Below are 16,529 nucleotides of genomic sequence, written 5' to 3'. Positions count from 1 at the left end.
ATCAAAGACTGGAGCAGAATCATGCATTCTTTTGGAGAGAATATAATCATTTTTGGTACTAAAGTCCAAAATTGTTTCTTATTTTTCTTTTCTTCTCTATGATATAGAAGAACAAGATGAAGAAAAGATTTTTCACTTCTAAAAGATCCCCAGCTGGACATATTTATCCCGAATTTCCTTAACAGAATTGGAAAAGAAATTTGACTGAAAAATAAGTTAATAAAATACTAACAATAATAGCCACCATTTTAATAACACTGGCTTATTAAGATCCAGATGTTGCTCTAAAAACTTTCAGAGTCTATGTAATCCTCATCTCACCAGGATGAGGTAAAAACATCTTGCCCCAAGGCCACGCAGCTGCTGCTGGGACAATATTGATGTTGGTACTGGCTAGTGTCTTTGTGCCGGAACTTGATACAAGCCATTACATTTTTCATGGCGGTCATAACTATAGACGACCATCTCGCTGCTGCAGCCTCCGGGGCCACGTTCCATCCTTTCAGCCTGAGACCAGCCCAGAAAGAAAAATAATGATCTTTTCATGTTTGATACCTATCTTAACGCCATGAGGGAAATCGTACACATCTAGGCCGGACAGTGTGGCAACCAGATCGGTGCTAAGTTCTGAGAAGTGATAAGCGATGAACACGGCATTGACCCCACAGGTACCACAGAGAGCTGCAGCTGGACCGAATCTCCTCCATCTACTACGATGAAGCAACAGGTGGCAAGTATGTCCCTCGAGCTATCTTGGTGGATCAAGAACCAGGAACCATGGACTCTGTTTGATAAAGTCTTTTTGGCCAGATCTTCAGACAACTTTGTTTTTGGTCAGTCTGGGGCAGGCAACAATTGGGCTAAGAGTCACTACACAGAGGAAGCTGGTCTGGTCGACTCTGTTCTGCATGCGGTGCAGAAGGAGGCGGAGAGTTGCAACTGCCTGCAGGGCTTTCAGCTGACCCACTCTCTGGGTGGAGGAACAGGCTCTGGCATGGCACCCCGCTCATGGGCAAGATCCGAGAAGAATACCCTGACCGTATCATGAATACCTTCAAGCGTGGTGCCTTTGCCCAGAAGTGTCCGACACCGTGGTCGAGCCCTACAATGCCACCCTCTCCGTCCATCAGCTGGTCGAGAACACCGACGAAACCTACTGCATTGACAACGAAGCTCTCTATGACATCTGCTTCCGTACGCTCAAGCTCACCAAGCCAACCTACGGAGACCTGAACCACCTCGTCTCCACCACCATGAGCGGTGTCACCACCCGCCTCCGCTTCCCGGGCCAGCTCGATGCTGACCTCCGAAAGTTGGCTGTCAACATGGTGCCCTTCCCGCGTCTCCACTTCTTCATGCCAGGCTTTGCCCCACTCAGCAGCCGTGGAAGCCAGCAGTACCGGACCTCAAGACTGCAGTCACCTTCATCGGAAACAGCATGGCCATCTAGGAGCTGTTCAAGCACATCTCGGAGCAGTTCACAGCCATGTTCTGCCAGAAGGAAGGCCTTCCTCCAGTGGTACACAGGCGAGGGCATGGAAGAGATGGAGTTCACCGAAGCCGACAGCAACACGAATGACCTCGTCTCTGAGTACCAGCAGTCTCAGGATGCCACTGTGGCAGGGGAGGAGGCATAAGAAGAGGCTGTTGGGACTAATTGAGTCCTGGCCTTCAGGTGCTCTTCCCTCCTAGAACCTTCTAATTGAAGTTACTAGAAGCTGTACCTAGCTTAGAGGATCAGAGGATGGGATTTTCACCTGTTGGCCATTAAGCCTCCATGGTGCTATTATCCATGTTTTTGGTACCAGAGTTGGAAGGTCTGTGTGTCAGTTTGTTTCTGCGTGGGTTTCCTCAACCTCCAGCCCCTTGCCTGAAGCTCGCGCGAACTGGGTTCTAGCGCATAGAGCGCAGACGGGGGCCGCTGTACGCTGCAAGAGGCCTAAGGCAGAGAGCCCCTCATCACCTCAGGCTGCTTGGTTACCTCATCTTCCTTCAGCTGCCCATTTTTCTCCTCCAGAGTTTTCTTTCTGCTGCCTCTGTCCTGTTTTGTTTTCGTTTTTTCCACTGGGGCGGGGGGGGGGGGAGTGGGGAGTGGGGGATGAACGGTGCCTGGCACATAGTAGGCGCTCAATAAATACTTGTTTGTGGAACGTCTCCTTTCTTTCTCCACTCTGGCAAACCTACACTTCTGCCATTCTGAGTGTTGCCCTGCTTCCTTCTGGTACCCACTTCTCATGACTGTCAATGTTTCCATTATATTCCCCAGGAACCTGATTTCTGCTCCAGAGTCCGCCTAGAACAAGTCCATTACTAAAGGACCCAGATAGTGGCCACCATCCTAAAGCTAAGGAGATCAGGAAGGGAAGAAGGCCAGGGAGAGGTCGCTGGGAAGAGAGGGGCAGGGTTTTCTAGTCAAGGCCATTTCCACAAGGGAATCCACTGAGGCTTTTTTGATTGACAGGTTTCTCTCAGCATCAGGGAAGGATTAACAGTATCATCTCCATTTATAACCTCCAGCTGTCCTGAGCCGAATCTGCCATTGGAGGTGTGTCTTCCCTGTATTCCTTCTTTCTCTAAGGTGGGAGTGGAGCAGAGCCTTGCTCTCTGGCTGTTCAGAAACCACCCGGTCCATTTGACCTCCAAACCTGGGAAGGTGTGCTGCCACCAGAGTGTCTGGGACCTGTCTCTGCTTCTGCCCTTTGCTTCCTGGTTTGGTCCTATCCTACCCTTCTTTTTTGTGTTGAACTTGGCTGCTTTTTTTTCATATTGAAAAGATGACATTGCCCCAAGAGCCAACAAATAAATAGGAGTTGGAAAAAAATAACTACAGATGATCATAATCTTTTGAAACAAAGACATGGTTGCTATTTCCTGGAACAGGCACTACAGAGCCATTTGTAGTGAGGGCTACAGGCAGGACATAGCCCAATCCCGGAGACACATAGATTTAATCCTAACCAGGAATGAGCCTAGTTTGTGTACTATAAGATGGCTTTCAAGCTTAAGATGAAGGGAGATTGGTTCCTCGCTGACATCATTAGAGGAATGTCGCTGCCGTGGCAGGGGCAGCAGCAGCAGTGGCTTCAACAAGAGGGGAAACTTAGAATAAAGGCAAAGGTGCCTCCCACCACCACCTGGCCAGAGACATCCCTTCCGGGTACACTCAGCAGCTTGCCTTCAGCTGGTTCAAGTTGATTCCAGATCTAGCAAGTTGATATAGAAGATTAACCTCCGCAGTTGTGAAAGAGTGGAAAAAGGTTTTCAATCTTTTGTTTTGGCAGAGGATGCTATGAGGTTTTTTGTTTTTTTTTTTTTGTTTTTTGTTTTTGTTTTTCGAGACAGGGTTTCTCTGTAGTTTTGGAGCCTGTCCTGGAATTAGCTCTTGTAGACCAGGCTGATCTCGAACTCACAGAGATCCACCTGCCTCTGCCTCCCGAGTGCTGGGATTAAAGGCATGCGCCACCACCGCCTGTTTTTTTTTTTTTTACTTTTTCCTTTTTAACTTAACAAAATTAGCATTAAGTCTTTTTTTTTTTACATTCTGAGAATTTTATTAATTCATAGACCTTTCCTTTGTTGTTCCAGGCATTCAGGCTTTGCTCAATATTTGCAAATCAATAAAGAGCTTAGATTGAGGACAGAAGTCACATGATCATCTCAACAGAGGCAGAAAAGGTCCCTGACAAGCTCACCACCATCCCACTAGGACAAAAGCTTCAAAGACATCTGGAGTGCAAGAATGGTAGGAATACCTCACACACACACACACACACACACACACACACACACACACGAAAAGAAGTCTAGGGGCTGGAGAGATGGAGCAGTTAAGAGCATTGTGTGCTCTTCCAAAGGACCCGAGTTCTATTCCCAGCAACCACATGGTGGCTCACAACCATCTGTAATGAGGTCTGGTGCTCTCTTCGGGCCTGAAGGCATATATGTAAACAGAATATTGTATCCATAATAAATAAATATTAAAAAAAAAGAAAAGAAAAGAAGTGTATGACTGTTTTAGTTAGACTTTCTATTGCTAACAAGACACCACAACCAAAGCCAGTTGGGGAGGAAAGGGTTTCTTTGACTTCCACTTCCACATCGATGTTCATCACTGAAGGAAGTCAGGACAGGAACTCAAACAGGGCAGGATCCTGGAGGCAGAGCTGAGGCCGAGGCCATGGAGGGGCGCTGATTACTGACTTGCTTCTCATGACGTGCTCTACCCACCTTCTTAGAGAACCCAGGGCCAGCAGCAGTCCAGGGATGGCACCACCCACCATGGACTGGGCCCTCCCCCATTGATAACTAAATGAGATCAAGCTCGTGGAGGCGGTTCCTCAGCTGAGGCTCCTCCTTCTTTGATGACTCTAGCTTGAGTCAAGTGGACTCACAAAACCAGTCAGCACAGTGACCTACCCAAAGCCAACATTATGCTAAGTAGGAAACAGCTGGTAGTATTGTCTCACTAATCAGGAATGAGTTCCCCACTCGGGCCACCCTCACCACAGCCTCTTCCTACTTTCTAGCATCTTCAGTTACTTCAGGTCATATATTCAGGAGGAAAGATCCAGAGCCAGGAACCTCAAAACAAGGAGCATGAAGGGTTGTTTTGGGAAGACCTTCTTTAACAATTATTATTTTACACACACACACACACATACACACACACACACACACACACACACACACACACACACACTTCTGTTGGGACTAATTGAGTCCTGGCCTTCAGCTGCTCTTCCCTGCTAGAACCTTCTAATTGAAGTCACTAGAAGCTGTGCCTAGCTTAGAGGATCAGAGGATGGGATTTTCACCTGTTGGCCATTAAGCCTCCATGGTGCTATTAAAGAGGAGTTTTTGGTACCAGTGTTTTGAAGGTCTGTGTGTCAGTCTGTCTCTGTGTGTGTTTCCTCAATCTCCAGCCCCTTGCCCTAAGCTCGCAAACTGGGGGTCTAGCGCACAGAGCGCAGACGGGGGCCACGGTGCGCGGCACACTTCCTGTGTATATGTAGCCTAATGAGTCCATTTCAAGCTGTTTATAATTTCCTGTGTTTGCAGAGCTGATCTCTTGGGATTGGATAACCCATTAGGGATTCTGCCCCCCCCCCCCCGAGGAAAACTGATTCTCCCTCTCTCAGTAGCTCTGGACTGCCTGGAGCCCCATCATCAAGGGGTAGGGCCTCATGAAACACACTCCAGCCGCGTGATCATATCGACTGCTGTGGTTATTATCCAAGTCTTGTTCAGACAACCATATTGTTAAGATGTCATGGGTTCAGGTCTTCGACCTTTTCAAAACTACATTCTAGCAAGAGCAATGCTAAACAGCAAAAACAAAAATTGATCAGGTCATTTTAGCTGTGCAGTAGTCCTTAGGTCAAATATTCTTCTTAAGGATGAAGGAAACAGTTCTTACTTCATAGCTTCTATTAAGATTTAACAAAATCACGGTAGAAAGCATTGAACTCAGCAAACATGGCAGCTCTCCTATAAAATTACACATTTATCTTCTGATCTTTCTGCAGTGTTGTTTGTTCGTTGTTGTTTTTCCTTTATTCATGTTTGGAAGCAATACACACTTCCTTTAGCACAACTTGTAAAAACGTAAGTGAGGCTCCTAAGTATTCCAAAGGGGAATCTCGGTTTATCCTTAAAAACTTAGCTCTCCCCGTGCCCCACGTCCCCAGTGTCAACAGTATTCCATTGTCTGCTCAAAAATCTTTGCCTTCATTAGTCGCTTTTAGGAATTTAAGATAAATATTTGCATAAGAAAGAGTTTTTATTGAAATGATCCCAAGTCAACATATGCTGTCTCATTTGCAGTATGTCCCCCTAGGAAGCAGAGTGAATAATAAATGGCCAGCCAGATGTTGGGCTGATTTAACTGCTTAAGAGAGAGTTTGTATTCCAGGCAGCTAGCCGTAACCAAACCTCAGCTGTGTTTTTATCTCAAGACACATACTTTCTCTACTTTGATGAATACAGAGAACTTCACACATCAACTTCGACTTTTTTTTTTTTTTGGCTCAAATAGAATTCAGTAGAAAGAGTGTACGTAGTTAAAGCAGAGGAAAGAAAACTCAATAAATTTCGCTTGAATCTGACATGATAAATGGCAGGGCTCACATGGAACTACCTGTAAGTCAAGGGTTGGCTTATTATAAATACAGAAGCATAGGGAATTGAAAAACTATATACCTCCAGGGACATTTTGCTGACCTTAAGCATAAAATACTTTACTTTTAAATATTATAACTATGCAGGTAATTTTAAACAAATATTTTTTAACAGTAATTTCAGTATTTAGTGTGTGCCAGACTGTCTTTCCAGAAATTTTAAAGTATTAATTCATTAATAAGTTGTAAAATGCTGGAAAATGTCCTAATGCAGGTCTTACATTTATAGAAATGGATTCTAAGGCCAGAAAGATCGCAAATTCCCCGAGGTCATTTAATTTGTGAGTTGTTAAAGAGAAATGGGAACAGCAGCTGATGATACACACGGAGCATGGGTTCTCAAGTGTCTGTGTGTCTCTCCATGTCTACCAGGAAGCAGGTGAGTGCTGACTTCTTCAGAAGCAAAGCTGGGTTTAGACATCCCTGGTATTTCTGAGAAGGCATTTTCTAACAGTAGTTAATGTATTCTAAGGCAATTGATGTTTCTGGTCACTGTCATTTGATCTACTAAGTTACTGAACTCAGCATGGTGCTGTCGAAAGGAACAAATTGTTACATTCTAGGGACCAAAAATATATAACCACGTTAATTTACATTGATGACAAAAATTAGACGTATGTTTAGTAACAATTTCAAAATTGTGAGAAATTCTGAATTTACCCTAAACCAAAATTTTTTGGATGATTTTTTTTAAAATAAAACTCATATTTAGCAATTGAAATAGAAATATTTAATAGCAAGAACTACATGATACAGCCCAAAGATCTAATAACTTGAGTTATACTATGGACTGGTTATAGAACAATGTTGAAAACCTTTATTTTCCACAACAAAACCACTAAGTTTCTGAGGTGGGATGTCCTTCAGAATGCTGTGAATATACGTTGTTCCTATTGGTTGATCATTAAAGCTGTTTTGGCCTATGGAAAGACAGAATATAGCTAGATCCAAACAGGAGAAGGGCGGGGTCGAGAGGAATGCGAACCAGCCGCCTAAGAAGAGAGAAGCTGACGAACCGCCTGGAACATCTAAGGTAATGCGGACGGCCAACAACATTCAGACTTTAGAGAAGAGGTAAATTTACTAACGAGTACTAGTCAGTAACAGCTTAAGCCATCGGCCAGGCAATTATGTCTAATATTTGTCTCTGAGTGATTGTTTCATAAACGGGTGTGGGAACCGACAGCGAGGAAAGAAACCAGTCTCGCGGGACTAGGCGAGACAGAAAGTTCCAGGGACCTGTTTCTGCGTGGGCAGTAAAACCATAGCGGTTCTGAACCCAAGGGTTTAGGTGGTGAAGGTGTGGATCCCTGCAGCCAAGAGGAGTGTATCGTGTGTGTTCAGCACGAAGGTCTCGGTGAACTCTCACGGTCCAACACGGGTGAGTGCACCTCGAAATGCCTTGGATCTGTTGCGTACTTGAACTAAGCTTTGGTCTTTGCATTTTCAGAACCCGTTTTCTGATTTTAAGTTTTGCCACTCCACCTGACCCTGTGCAGACCTTTGAACCACCGTTATTATCTTTATTTTCCTTTGGATTTTTTTTCTTACCGACTTCTCATTTATCTTGCGATGCTTCTCCTAGAGTTCTCACACGAAGCTTCGTACACTGACTGATGATCTATCTGGGTTTATTTCTCTCCTCTCTTCAGCAGGTTTTCTTCTGTTTTCAGCCAGAAGGGGTACGGCTACAAGGCAGGGGTCCAGTCTAGAGATGCATGTCAACAACTGCATCTTCCTGCAGCCCCTTCTTCATTATCCCCAGACCTGTATTGTATTCACGTGACCCCAAAATGTTAAGCCTTCGGTCCCAGGACAGCAGCTGCTTCCTAATGCTGCCTCTGTGGTCTGCCTGCCTTTCTTTCGCCTGTGAAACCAAACTTCGCTGTTAAAGTGCTTTTTATTAAACATGATCAAGGCGGTTTCTGTTTTGCCGATTAGGCTCCGTCAGTTGTCCTGCTTAAATTAAATCTATGTACTTGTAAAATATCTAAATTTCTTTCCCAAGGAGTCCGATGAATGAGACATGGGAGAGGAAGATAAAAGATGAGAAAATAAAACACACATACACACACACACACACACACAAGGCAGCAAAAGACTATGTGAATGCTATGACTATAATGATCATAAATAGATAGCTGAAGCTTACTAGCCTTCAGAATTGTATTTCTTAGAGCCTTTCTGCTTCATCTCGTTTAAAATTTGCTTAGCTTCATCGTATTCCTTATCAGATTATTATGAAGGAATGTTAAGGAATTAAATTTATGGATAGAAGTGATGAGTGGGTTTTTCTATGGCCATAAAAGTGGCCACCGTATTTTATTTTATTTTTATTTATTTATTTTTATTGAGAAAAGGAAAAAAAAAGTTTCCCCCTCCTCCCAGCCTCCCATTTCCCTCCCCCTCCTCCCACCCTTCTTCCCTTCCCCCTACTCCTCTCCCCCTCCCTCTCCAGTCCAAAGAGCAGTCAGGGTTCCCTGCCCTGTGGAAAGTCCAAGGTCCTCCCCCCTCCGTCCATGTCTAGGAAGGTGAACATCCAAACTGGCTAGGCTCCCACAAAGCCAGAACATGAAGTAGGGTCAAACCCAGTGCCATTGTCCTTGGCTTCTCATCAGCCCTCATTGTCCGCCATGTTCAGAGAGTCCGGTTTTATCCCATGCTTTTTCAGTCACAGTCCAGCTGGCCTTGGTGAGCTCCCAATAGATCAGCCCCACTGTCTCAGTGGGTGGGTGCACCCCTCGTGGTCCTGACTTCCTTGCTCATCTTCTCCCTCCTTCCGCTCCTCATTTGGCCACCGTATTTTAAAACTTTGTACTTTTCATCTGAGTTTCTTTCAAGGTTTTACTTAGCACTGCCTCAAATCTCACTTGCATCCTCCCACGGTTCTGAGTCAGTTCAGGAACTGCTTGCCAACACCGCCTCTTTTTCCAGAAAAGACACACTTGTTTTCTTTTTAATGTCATTCTTCTTAATCACTTCTAGAAATCCTGATATTAGCATGCGGGTAGTGCACTGAAGGTGCCACAAACCTGGTTAACCTCACGTCCAAGGTAGCAGCTGTCCTGTTCCATGTTTTCCAGACATGTTCCCAGCGTCCTGTAATGGGACATTCTATTATTATGTACACACCGTTTCAATGTCTGTTAGTAGTTTGCGTTTTCTTGTTTTTTTAATGTTTTAAACATTTCTTCCTGTGTGCCATGTGTCAGGAAAAGACCTGGAGTACGTGGGTAGGAGCTCTTCGGTAGCAGTTGTATGTTTTGGAGAGACCTTGGGTTTCCTGTTCCTAAATATTTATGTCACATACATACACATACACTGAAGAAGAAAACCAAGGCAGAGAAACTGAATTTGTCTTTCCACATGAAATTTAGCAAACAGTTATTCAACAAATATATTGGTAAATTCAATGCTTCTTTATTTTGCCAAATATTATAAACATAAAAGCAATAACTAGTACTAAGTATACTTTTAACTTCTTGAGTCAAAGGCTTTCACCATTCTCAAAAAAGAGAGCAGTAGCTTCACTGATCGGTGTTGTATGCACTGGTAATAATTATAGTAAATATTTTATCATGACTCAATTCCTCTCCTGTTTTCATCATTCCCTAACTTCTCTTAACTTTTAAGATGTACACTTCACTGTCTTCCCATAAGGGTTTGGGCATAAAAAAGTTAAGCATACAAAAATAGGAGAAAATGTTACCAAATGTAACATTGAAGCTGCGCTGCCGTGGTGGCTCAGTGGTGGGTAGAGCCTAATCGTCAGAATTCTCCGAGTTCAGAACCCATGGTAACACATGTCCATGAGAGCAGTACGCTCACAGCAAGATAAAAGTGGAGACAGGAGAATCCTGGCAAGTGTCGCCTGGGACACCCAACATTCAACAAGAGAGGGATGTCTCAAAGAAGAGTTAAAACTAACGCTTGGCGCTGCCTTCTGACTTGACACATCCCCTTAAGTTTGCGTGGTCTAAATTAATATTGGCCTTTTTCCATAGTACTTGGTGTGGATTTCAGTCCCGACTGATAAATCTGCAGTACAGCTTGGGCATCTAAGGCTCATAGAGCACCAGGGAAGAGAGGACAGAGGAGGTTGCTGTGAGAGAATGATTCCTAGAGAGGCCAGGGGACCTACATGCCTGTGAGATCTCACCGACACGGCTGCATAAACATGACGTGAACAAGGGCGACACCAAGAGACATGCAAAGGTGGAAGGCGGAGAGATCAGGAGGCGTCAAGACATACAGGCAGCTAAAGAATGCTGTGAGCAGGAAGAATAGTCTTCCCCAATTATCTATTCAGTACCAAATGCTCATCCTTGAGAACCTATATACAAATATCATTTCACAGACTAAGCTGCTGGTATTTGTTTTCTAAGGAACACACACACACACACACACACACACTCAAAGTAACAAACAAAAAGAAGTCATGGATTTAAAAGGGACCAAGGGACTGGGTCCATGAGAGTGTGTGTTTATTAAAATCTGAAAATATTAAACATTATTTTTAAAACATGATTTAAATAAACACACACGCATGTTTTAAGGTAACTTGTTTGTGAAGGCCAATAATGTTTGTTCAACTCGAAAACTGTCTTTTCTGTTGTAAAAAGAAAGAAAAGGAAGGGAAAGGGGCAGGATAACTTCAAATTGGTGTATATTTTAATACTTCCCAGCATAGTGTTTGTGCAGATGAAAATGTTAGTAACATTCCCAAGGTTAGATGTTAAGGAAAGGAAAGCACTTGACCTGTTGAGCATTTCATACTGAATCACTACTACGGGAAGCTAGCAAGGTTCACATTAAGGAGATGGCATTCCAATTTAAAATACAGATTCTACCCCTCATAATATAAAACCATTTGATAGCTGCTGACTTTTTCACTAGTAATATTTGTTCTTTTTCTTTCTTGGATGATCGATTTTCCTACTTTCTTCTAAAAGGGAGTGGGGACTTTAGAATTGCCCTTTTCTCCTTCCACCCTGAGATCTTTCTGGAGAAACCTGAAAGTTAGGGCAAGTTCAAATCTTGTAGATTGACTTATTAATAAAAACACAATAGAGATAGCCCCAAGCTAAGTAACCTGAGCTTTGTTAACACCAGTGCGCTGACCTTGCCAGTGGCATAGAATGAGCATCAGCTCGCTAGTCACTTTAGTTACGAAAACAAAAGAACCTGATTTGCAAAGGTCTACCTTCATCACAGATAAATGTCCTGGTCAGTTACGTTTGCACTTGACTAAAAGCTATCTTGTCATCCTTTGGGGAGAATTTGACTTTTAGATTTATTTTTCAGGAGAAAAATCAAACAGCTGCTTTTAGTTTCAATAGTTTACTCTTGTTACAGCGTGGCAGCCCAGAGACATTCTCTACCAAGGTTTATCTGCACTTGTGAAAGCTCAGATAAGAGGCTGCCAGATATTTGGCTTCAAAAGAGATAAGTACAAATGTAACCGCAGATTTTATTCATTTGTCACTGCCGTTGATGGCATTACAGAACAAAGCGAGGGCTCTGTCTCTCCTGAGGAAGAGGGTACATTAGCAGGAGACAAGAGAGGAAACACCAGACATTTAATTTCAAAGACACTGATCCATGTTCCCAGAAGGAGTACAAAATTCACAATGGAGTCAATACTGCTTTTTGAAATTCACTTCATAAATTAGCTTTCTACTTCACTAGACTTGGGTGTTTTAGGAACTTGGGATAAACACTCATGACTTTAAAATGTTCAGTCACCATTATACTCCTGTTTAGGGTTGAAATAGTGATTTTTGTTTGTTTAAGACATGAAAAATATTTTTTAAAATTGTTGTAAAATTTTGCATAATTGGCAATTGATTGACAGTTCAACATATAAGCAGTATGTCACACTCAAAAATGTTGCCACCATTTCTCTGCAACAACAACATTCAAAATTAGTTTCTCAGCTTGAAAAGGAAGGAAGGAGGAAATTGCATTGTGCAAACACTGTCTAGGCATGGTGCCCACGGATGGTTAAAGGACAGAAGGAGGAGCTCAGAGGGGACTGTAGCAAGGTGCGGGTGAGGTGAGTACATGCAGCAGTTCGGGACCATGGGGGAGAAATGGGCCCAGATAAGATGGAGAGAGCCGGGTGTGCTAAAGCAAGGATTTCACACAGGGCTCCTGAAGAGCATCCAGGAGCCAAGGATCACTCTCTGTAGATGGAGAATGAGACGTGGGAAAGGCGTTAGGTTAAAAGGCGTGATCAAGGGTACTTAATCCTAAAATGATGCTAGGGCTCGGGAGTGATATACAGTATGACTTCATCGCCTGCCATTAGTTATGAGAAAGATCTATTGACTAGCAACAAGGCTGATGGGGGAAGAGTCTTCTGTTTTGTGTTAATTTCATTGGTTAAATAAAGAGACTGCCTTGGCCCTTTAATAGGACATAAAATTAGGTAGGCGGAGTAAACAGAACAGAATGCTGGGAGAAAGAAGCTGAGTCAAGGAGTCGCCATGATTCTCCTACCGGACACAGACGCAGGTTAAGATCTTCCCTGGTAAGACACCTCGTGGTGTTACAGGGATATTAGAAATGGGTTAGATGGATATGTAAGAGCTAGCCAATAAGAGGCTGGTACTAATGGGCCAGGCAGTGTTTAAAAGAATACAGTTTCCGTGTAATTATTTCGGGGCATAAGCTAGCCATGTGGGTGCCCGGGTGCCGGGGACGCAGCCTTGCTGCTCCTATTTCAACACAAGGCAGACAGATTAAGCCGAATTAATACAGAAACATCACTGAAGCTTTTGGGGAGGGGGAAGTGGCATGGACATCTACATCATAAAAAATAGTTCATTATGGTCAAACTATGTGGCTTACTTTGGATAATCAAGGAAAAGAGAGATAGAACAAAACCTTGAAAGAAAGATTCACATATATGTAACATACTGAGAAGAGTCGTGTGTGTGTTTGTGTGTGTGTGTGTGTGTGTGTGTATGTGTGTGTGTTACTCCCTTATGTTTAACTGCAGCCCATGAGGGAACGCTGAAGGCTTTTAGCTAGCAGATGTTATGACGAGCTCTGTCATTTGGAATAACTGCAGTGATCATACGAGAAAACTGAAGGAATGGAGCTAGCTGAAGCCTGCGTGTTTCTTCTCCCTTCCCGTCAGGCTCCTTCCAGATCCAGTAAAAGATCACACGTTTGCCATGTTCACCTTGCTTTACCCTTCTTGAAACAAGGGCGTCATATGTGGGCTGCCTTGCTGCTCTGGCTTTGATGTGACCTGTTCTCACCAAAGCACATTTTACAGTTGGTTGCTGAGGGGCATTATTGGAAAGCATTGCATTTGTGTGGGATTCGTGCATTCCTCGGGAAACTGGGTTAGAACTCGTGGGAATGGGTTTGCTCTTCCAAGACTGTTGTTGGAAAGTTTCTATCTCCTTGTCTCCTCCTCTCCTTCACAGGGTCCCTTGCTTTCCTGCATTTCTGTTGTGTATTGAAGGCAATGGATGAGGTCACTTGATCATAGTCTTCTAGCCTACAGAAGTGTGTACTAAATAAGTCTGTTTTCTTTATAAATTACCAAGCTTTGGGCATTCTGTTACAGAAATGGAAAATGAACTAAGATGGTTATCTATCAAATTATAATATTATCAATCTCTGATAACATTGAAATGGCTGTATATATGTATGTGTATATATATATATATCCTTAGAAGAAACAAATTAAGATCAAATTAAGATTATTCTCATTTTTTTATAGGTATCACTGCTAAGAAGAGTTTATGTTCTTTGAAAGTGGAGTGCCACTTAAACATTCACACTCGTCTGGTGGAATAGCCAATTCAGAATGTACAGATTATAAATAAGGAAAGAAGAGAGACTGATTTCCAATAAAACTGTATCTCTGGATTAAGGGTTCAGTTCCAGTATCTAAATTCAGTTCTTGTTCTAGTAATCTGACTATGAAAATAACCCCAGTTCTTGGCTTGATGCTTCCCATGAGTTCTGAATGTTTCTTTCCAAGAGGTGAGCATCTTGCCATCTCTCGGGTCTAGGATAACATTGTGGCATGCTTTATTCAACAGCGTGATTCACTGCAGAGTCGTTATTGTAGAGAAGCTTCCTGAAAGATAATATATGATTGGCATTTTTAAACACGAGTCTAGATTCTTCGTTTGCATAAACAAACGCATGACTACCGAGAGAAGAGAAACCCTTGCCTGAAATGCGTAGACACGAAAGACTATCAGGCAGATTTTAACGGCTTGATTCTGATGTGACACAGGAAAGCACAGCACTGTCTCTGGTCTGCTGGCCCTGCCCATTGTTGGAGCCTTAATGGCAGCAATTCTGTAGCTCATGAGATGAGGTGCTGCCCGGGGCCTGTCATTTAAAGATGGAGATGGGTGGAATAAATGAAGCTTCATCTTTGGACTAAGATAACGTTAATTTTGCAATAGGATTTTCATAGAGTTTGATATCATAAGTCAACGGAAAGAAAAATAATCACAGCCTTTTTCAATTAACTATGAATCAAAACTAGCTTCTTTCTCTAGACAGCACATGAATTTCCTGCTGGGATTATTCTTTACAGAACAGAAGCAAATTAAGGATTAAAAACTGAGGCACTATTACAGATTCCGAGAGAGAACTATGTTCAAAGTGATTTTTAATGTATGGTGCGGGCATCCCCCGTCTGTCTGTTTGTTTTTGTCAGTGATCTGGTAAGTACATGCTGAGTGTTGACTCTATTGCAAGTACTGCTTGCAGAATTGTACACACTCTTCTCTCCCTTCGTGGAACTAATTATATATTGAAAAAAGGGACATGATCCCCAAATAAACTGTATTTTTAGTGTACTGGATGATCAAGCTGGCATGGAGAAATAAATGACAATCAAAAATTGATAGGAGTAACCAGAAATTTGCAACGCTGTGGACCAGATCAGGTTTCATTGAACCTTTGCACTATGACAGTGATCTGAATTAAATTAATCACAAGATAGAGTACAGAAGCAACAGCGTTTTATGAGGAAGTCGCATCAGCATACTTCAGACATGGGAGAAACAGATTCTACTGGAGAGAGAGAGAGAGAGAGAGAGAGAGAGAGAGAGAGAGAGAGAGAGAGAGAGAGAGATCTGTTGGTGTCTACAAAGAAGAAATAAAAGAACTAGCCAAGGCAGGCTCTCTTTAAACAATACTCACTCTATTGACTGGCTATTTTAGTTGTAATAGATTTTGGCTATCTGGCAGATTACAAACTAGTCAAACTAGTTCTATTTGTTTGCACAGTGTATGCATCCATGTTGGTCCCTTTACTGCTGAAAGAAAGCCCACACTATGCTTCCAGGCAGCAGTGAGTTTCTATTACATTATGGAGTAACTGAACATCTGAAGTTTAAACAGCATACTAATCAGTTAATAATGAAGTTAAAATTCTCTCACTTAAACGTAACCTTATTTTTAATCAAGTATTAAGTTTCTATGTATAGGAACTGTGTCATTTGAAAGGAATTTCGTGGCAATGTAACTGTGTGCACACCAGTAGAATTAAGAAAAACAACTTTCGAATCTGGGCGGTTTCTAAAATGGATTTCTGGATTCTCTTGTTGGAAAGATTCTGTTTTAGAAATCATAAAGGAAAATAGTTTGAACCAAAAATAGCTTAAACAACAAAAAAATCCAGTAAGAGAGACACGAGGTTTCTAATGTCAGATTTGTCATAACTGTAGGGGTAAATGGAGGTAGCATAGATACATGAAGCTATGCCAGGCTCTGGATCCTTTAAAAGCCAGGAGACTTTTGTCTGGGTCTATTTGAATACAACAAAACACCATGCTTCATTTCAAGCTAAGGTTATGGTAAATTCTGTCCATGTATGTTGAGTTTTCTAAATTGTTCTTTGGTAGAAAGAGACACTATCCTATAATGCCACTTTTTTCCCCAAAATAACTCTGAGATTCAAAGAAGGCAGTTAATAGATAAAGCTTAGTAGTTGGTATTATCCATGCAAACTCCTTTCTATAAAGATGAAGATGCATTTAGGTCAAAGCCAATCACCATTCTGTTTCTAGAGGCAGCCACTTCTTACTTCGCTGAGTCAGAAACTAACCTCCAGATACTGTATCGATTAATCTATCCTATTTTGGTTACTGCTATTTGCAGAACAAACCGAATGATTGGCAAAGACAAGCAGAAGCCTCAACTATGAATCTTACTTTCCAGGCGTTTGTATTGTAGTGGAAACAGGTATGATTACATCACGTGATGATATGTAATATGATAAAGGAATGTTCAAATGACTCCTGTGGATCCCAGACGAAAATGGTTTTGCTCTCTTGAGGTCTAGAAGAGATTCCCAAAGGTGATGACAAT

The 16,529-nt window shown here is 42.5% G+C and overlaps 1 pseudogene; it reads left to right on the top strand.

Moving 5' to 3' along the window:
- The first annotated feature begins 568 nt into the window (after positions 1-568).
- On the top strand, positions 569-1,637 carry LOC101992602 (annotated as a pseudogene).
- The last annotated feature ends 14,892 nt before the right edge of the window (positions 1,638-16,529 follow it).

Source organism: Microtus ochrogaster, chromosome 26, assembly GCF_000317375.1.
Source record: "Microtus ochrogaster isolate Prairie Vole_2 chromosome 26, MicOch1.0, whole genome shotgun sequence".
Classification (NCBI taxonomy): domain Eukaryota; kingdom Metazoa; phylum Chordata; class Mammalia; order Rodentia; family Cricetidae; genus Microtus; species Microtus ochrogaster.
The sequence above is the reverse complement of the archived record's forward strand: the minus strand, read 5'-3'. Positions and strand labels throughout refer to the sequence as shown.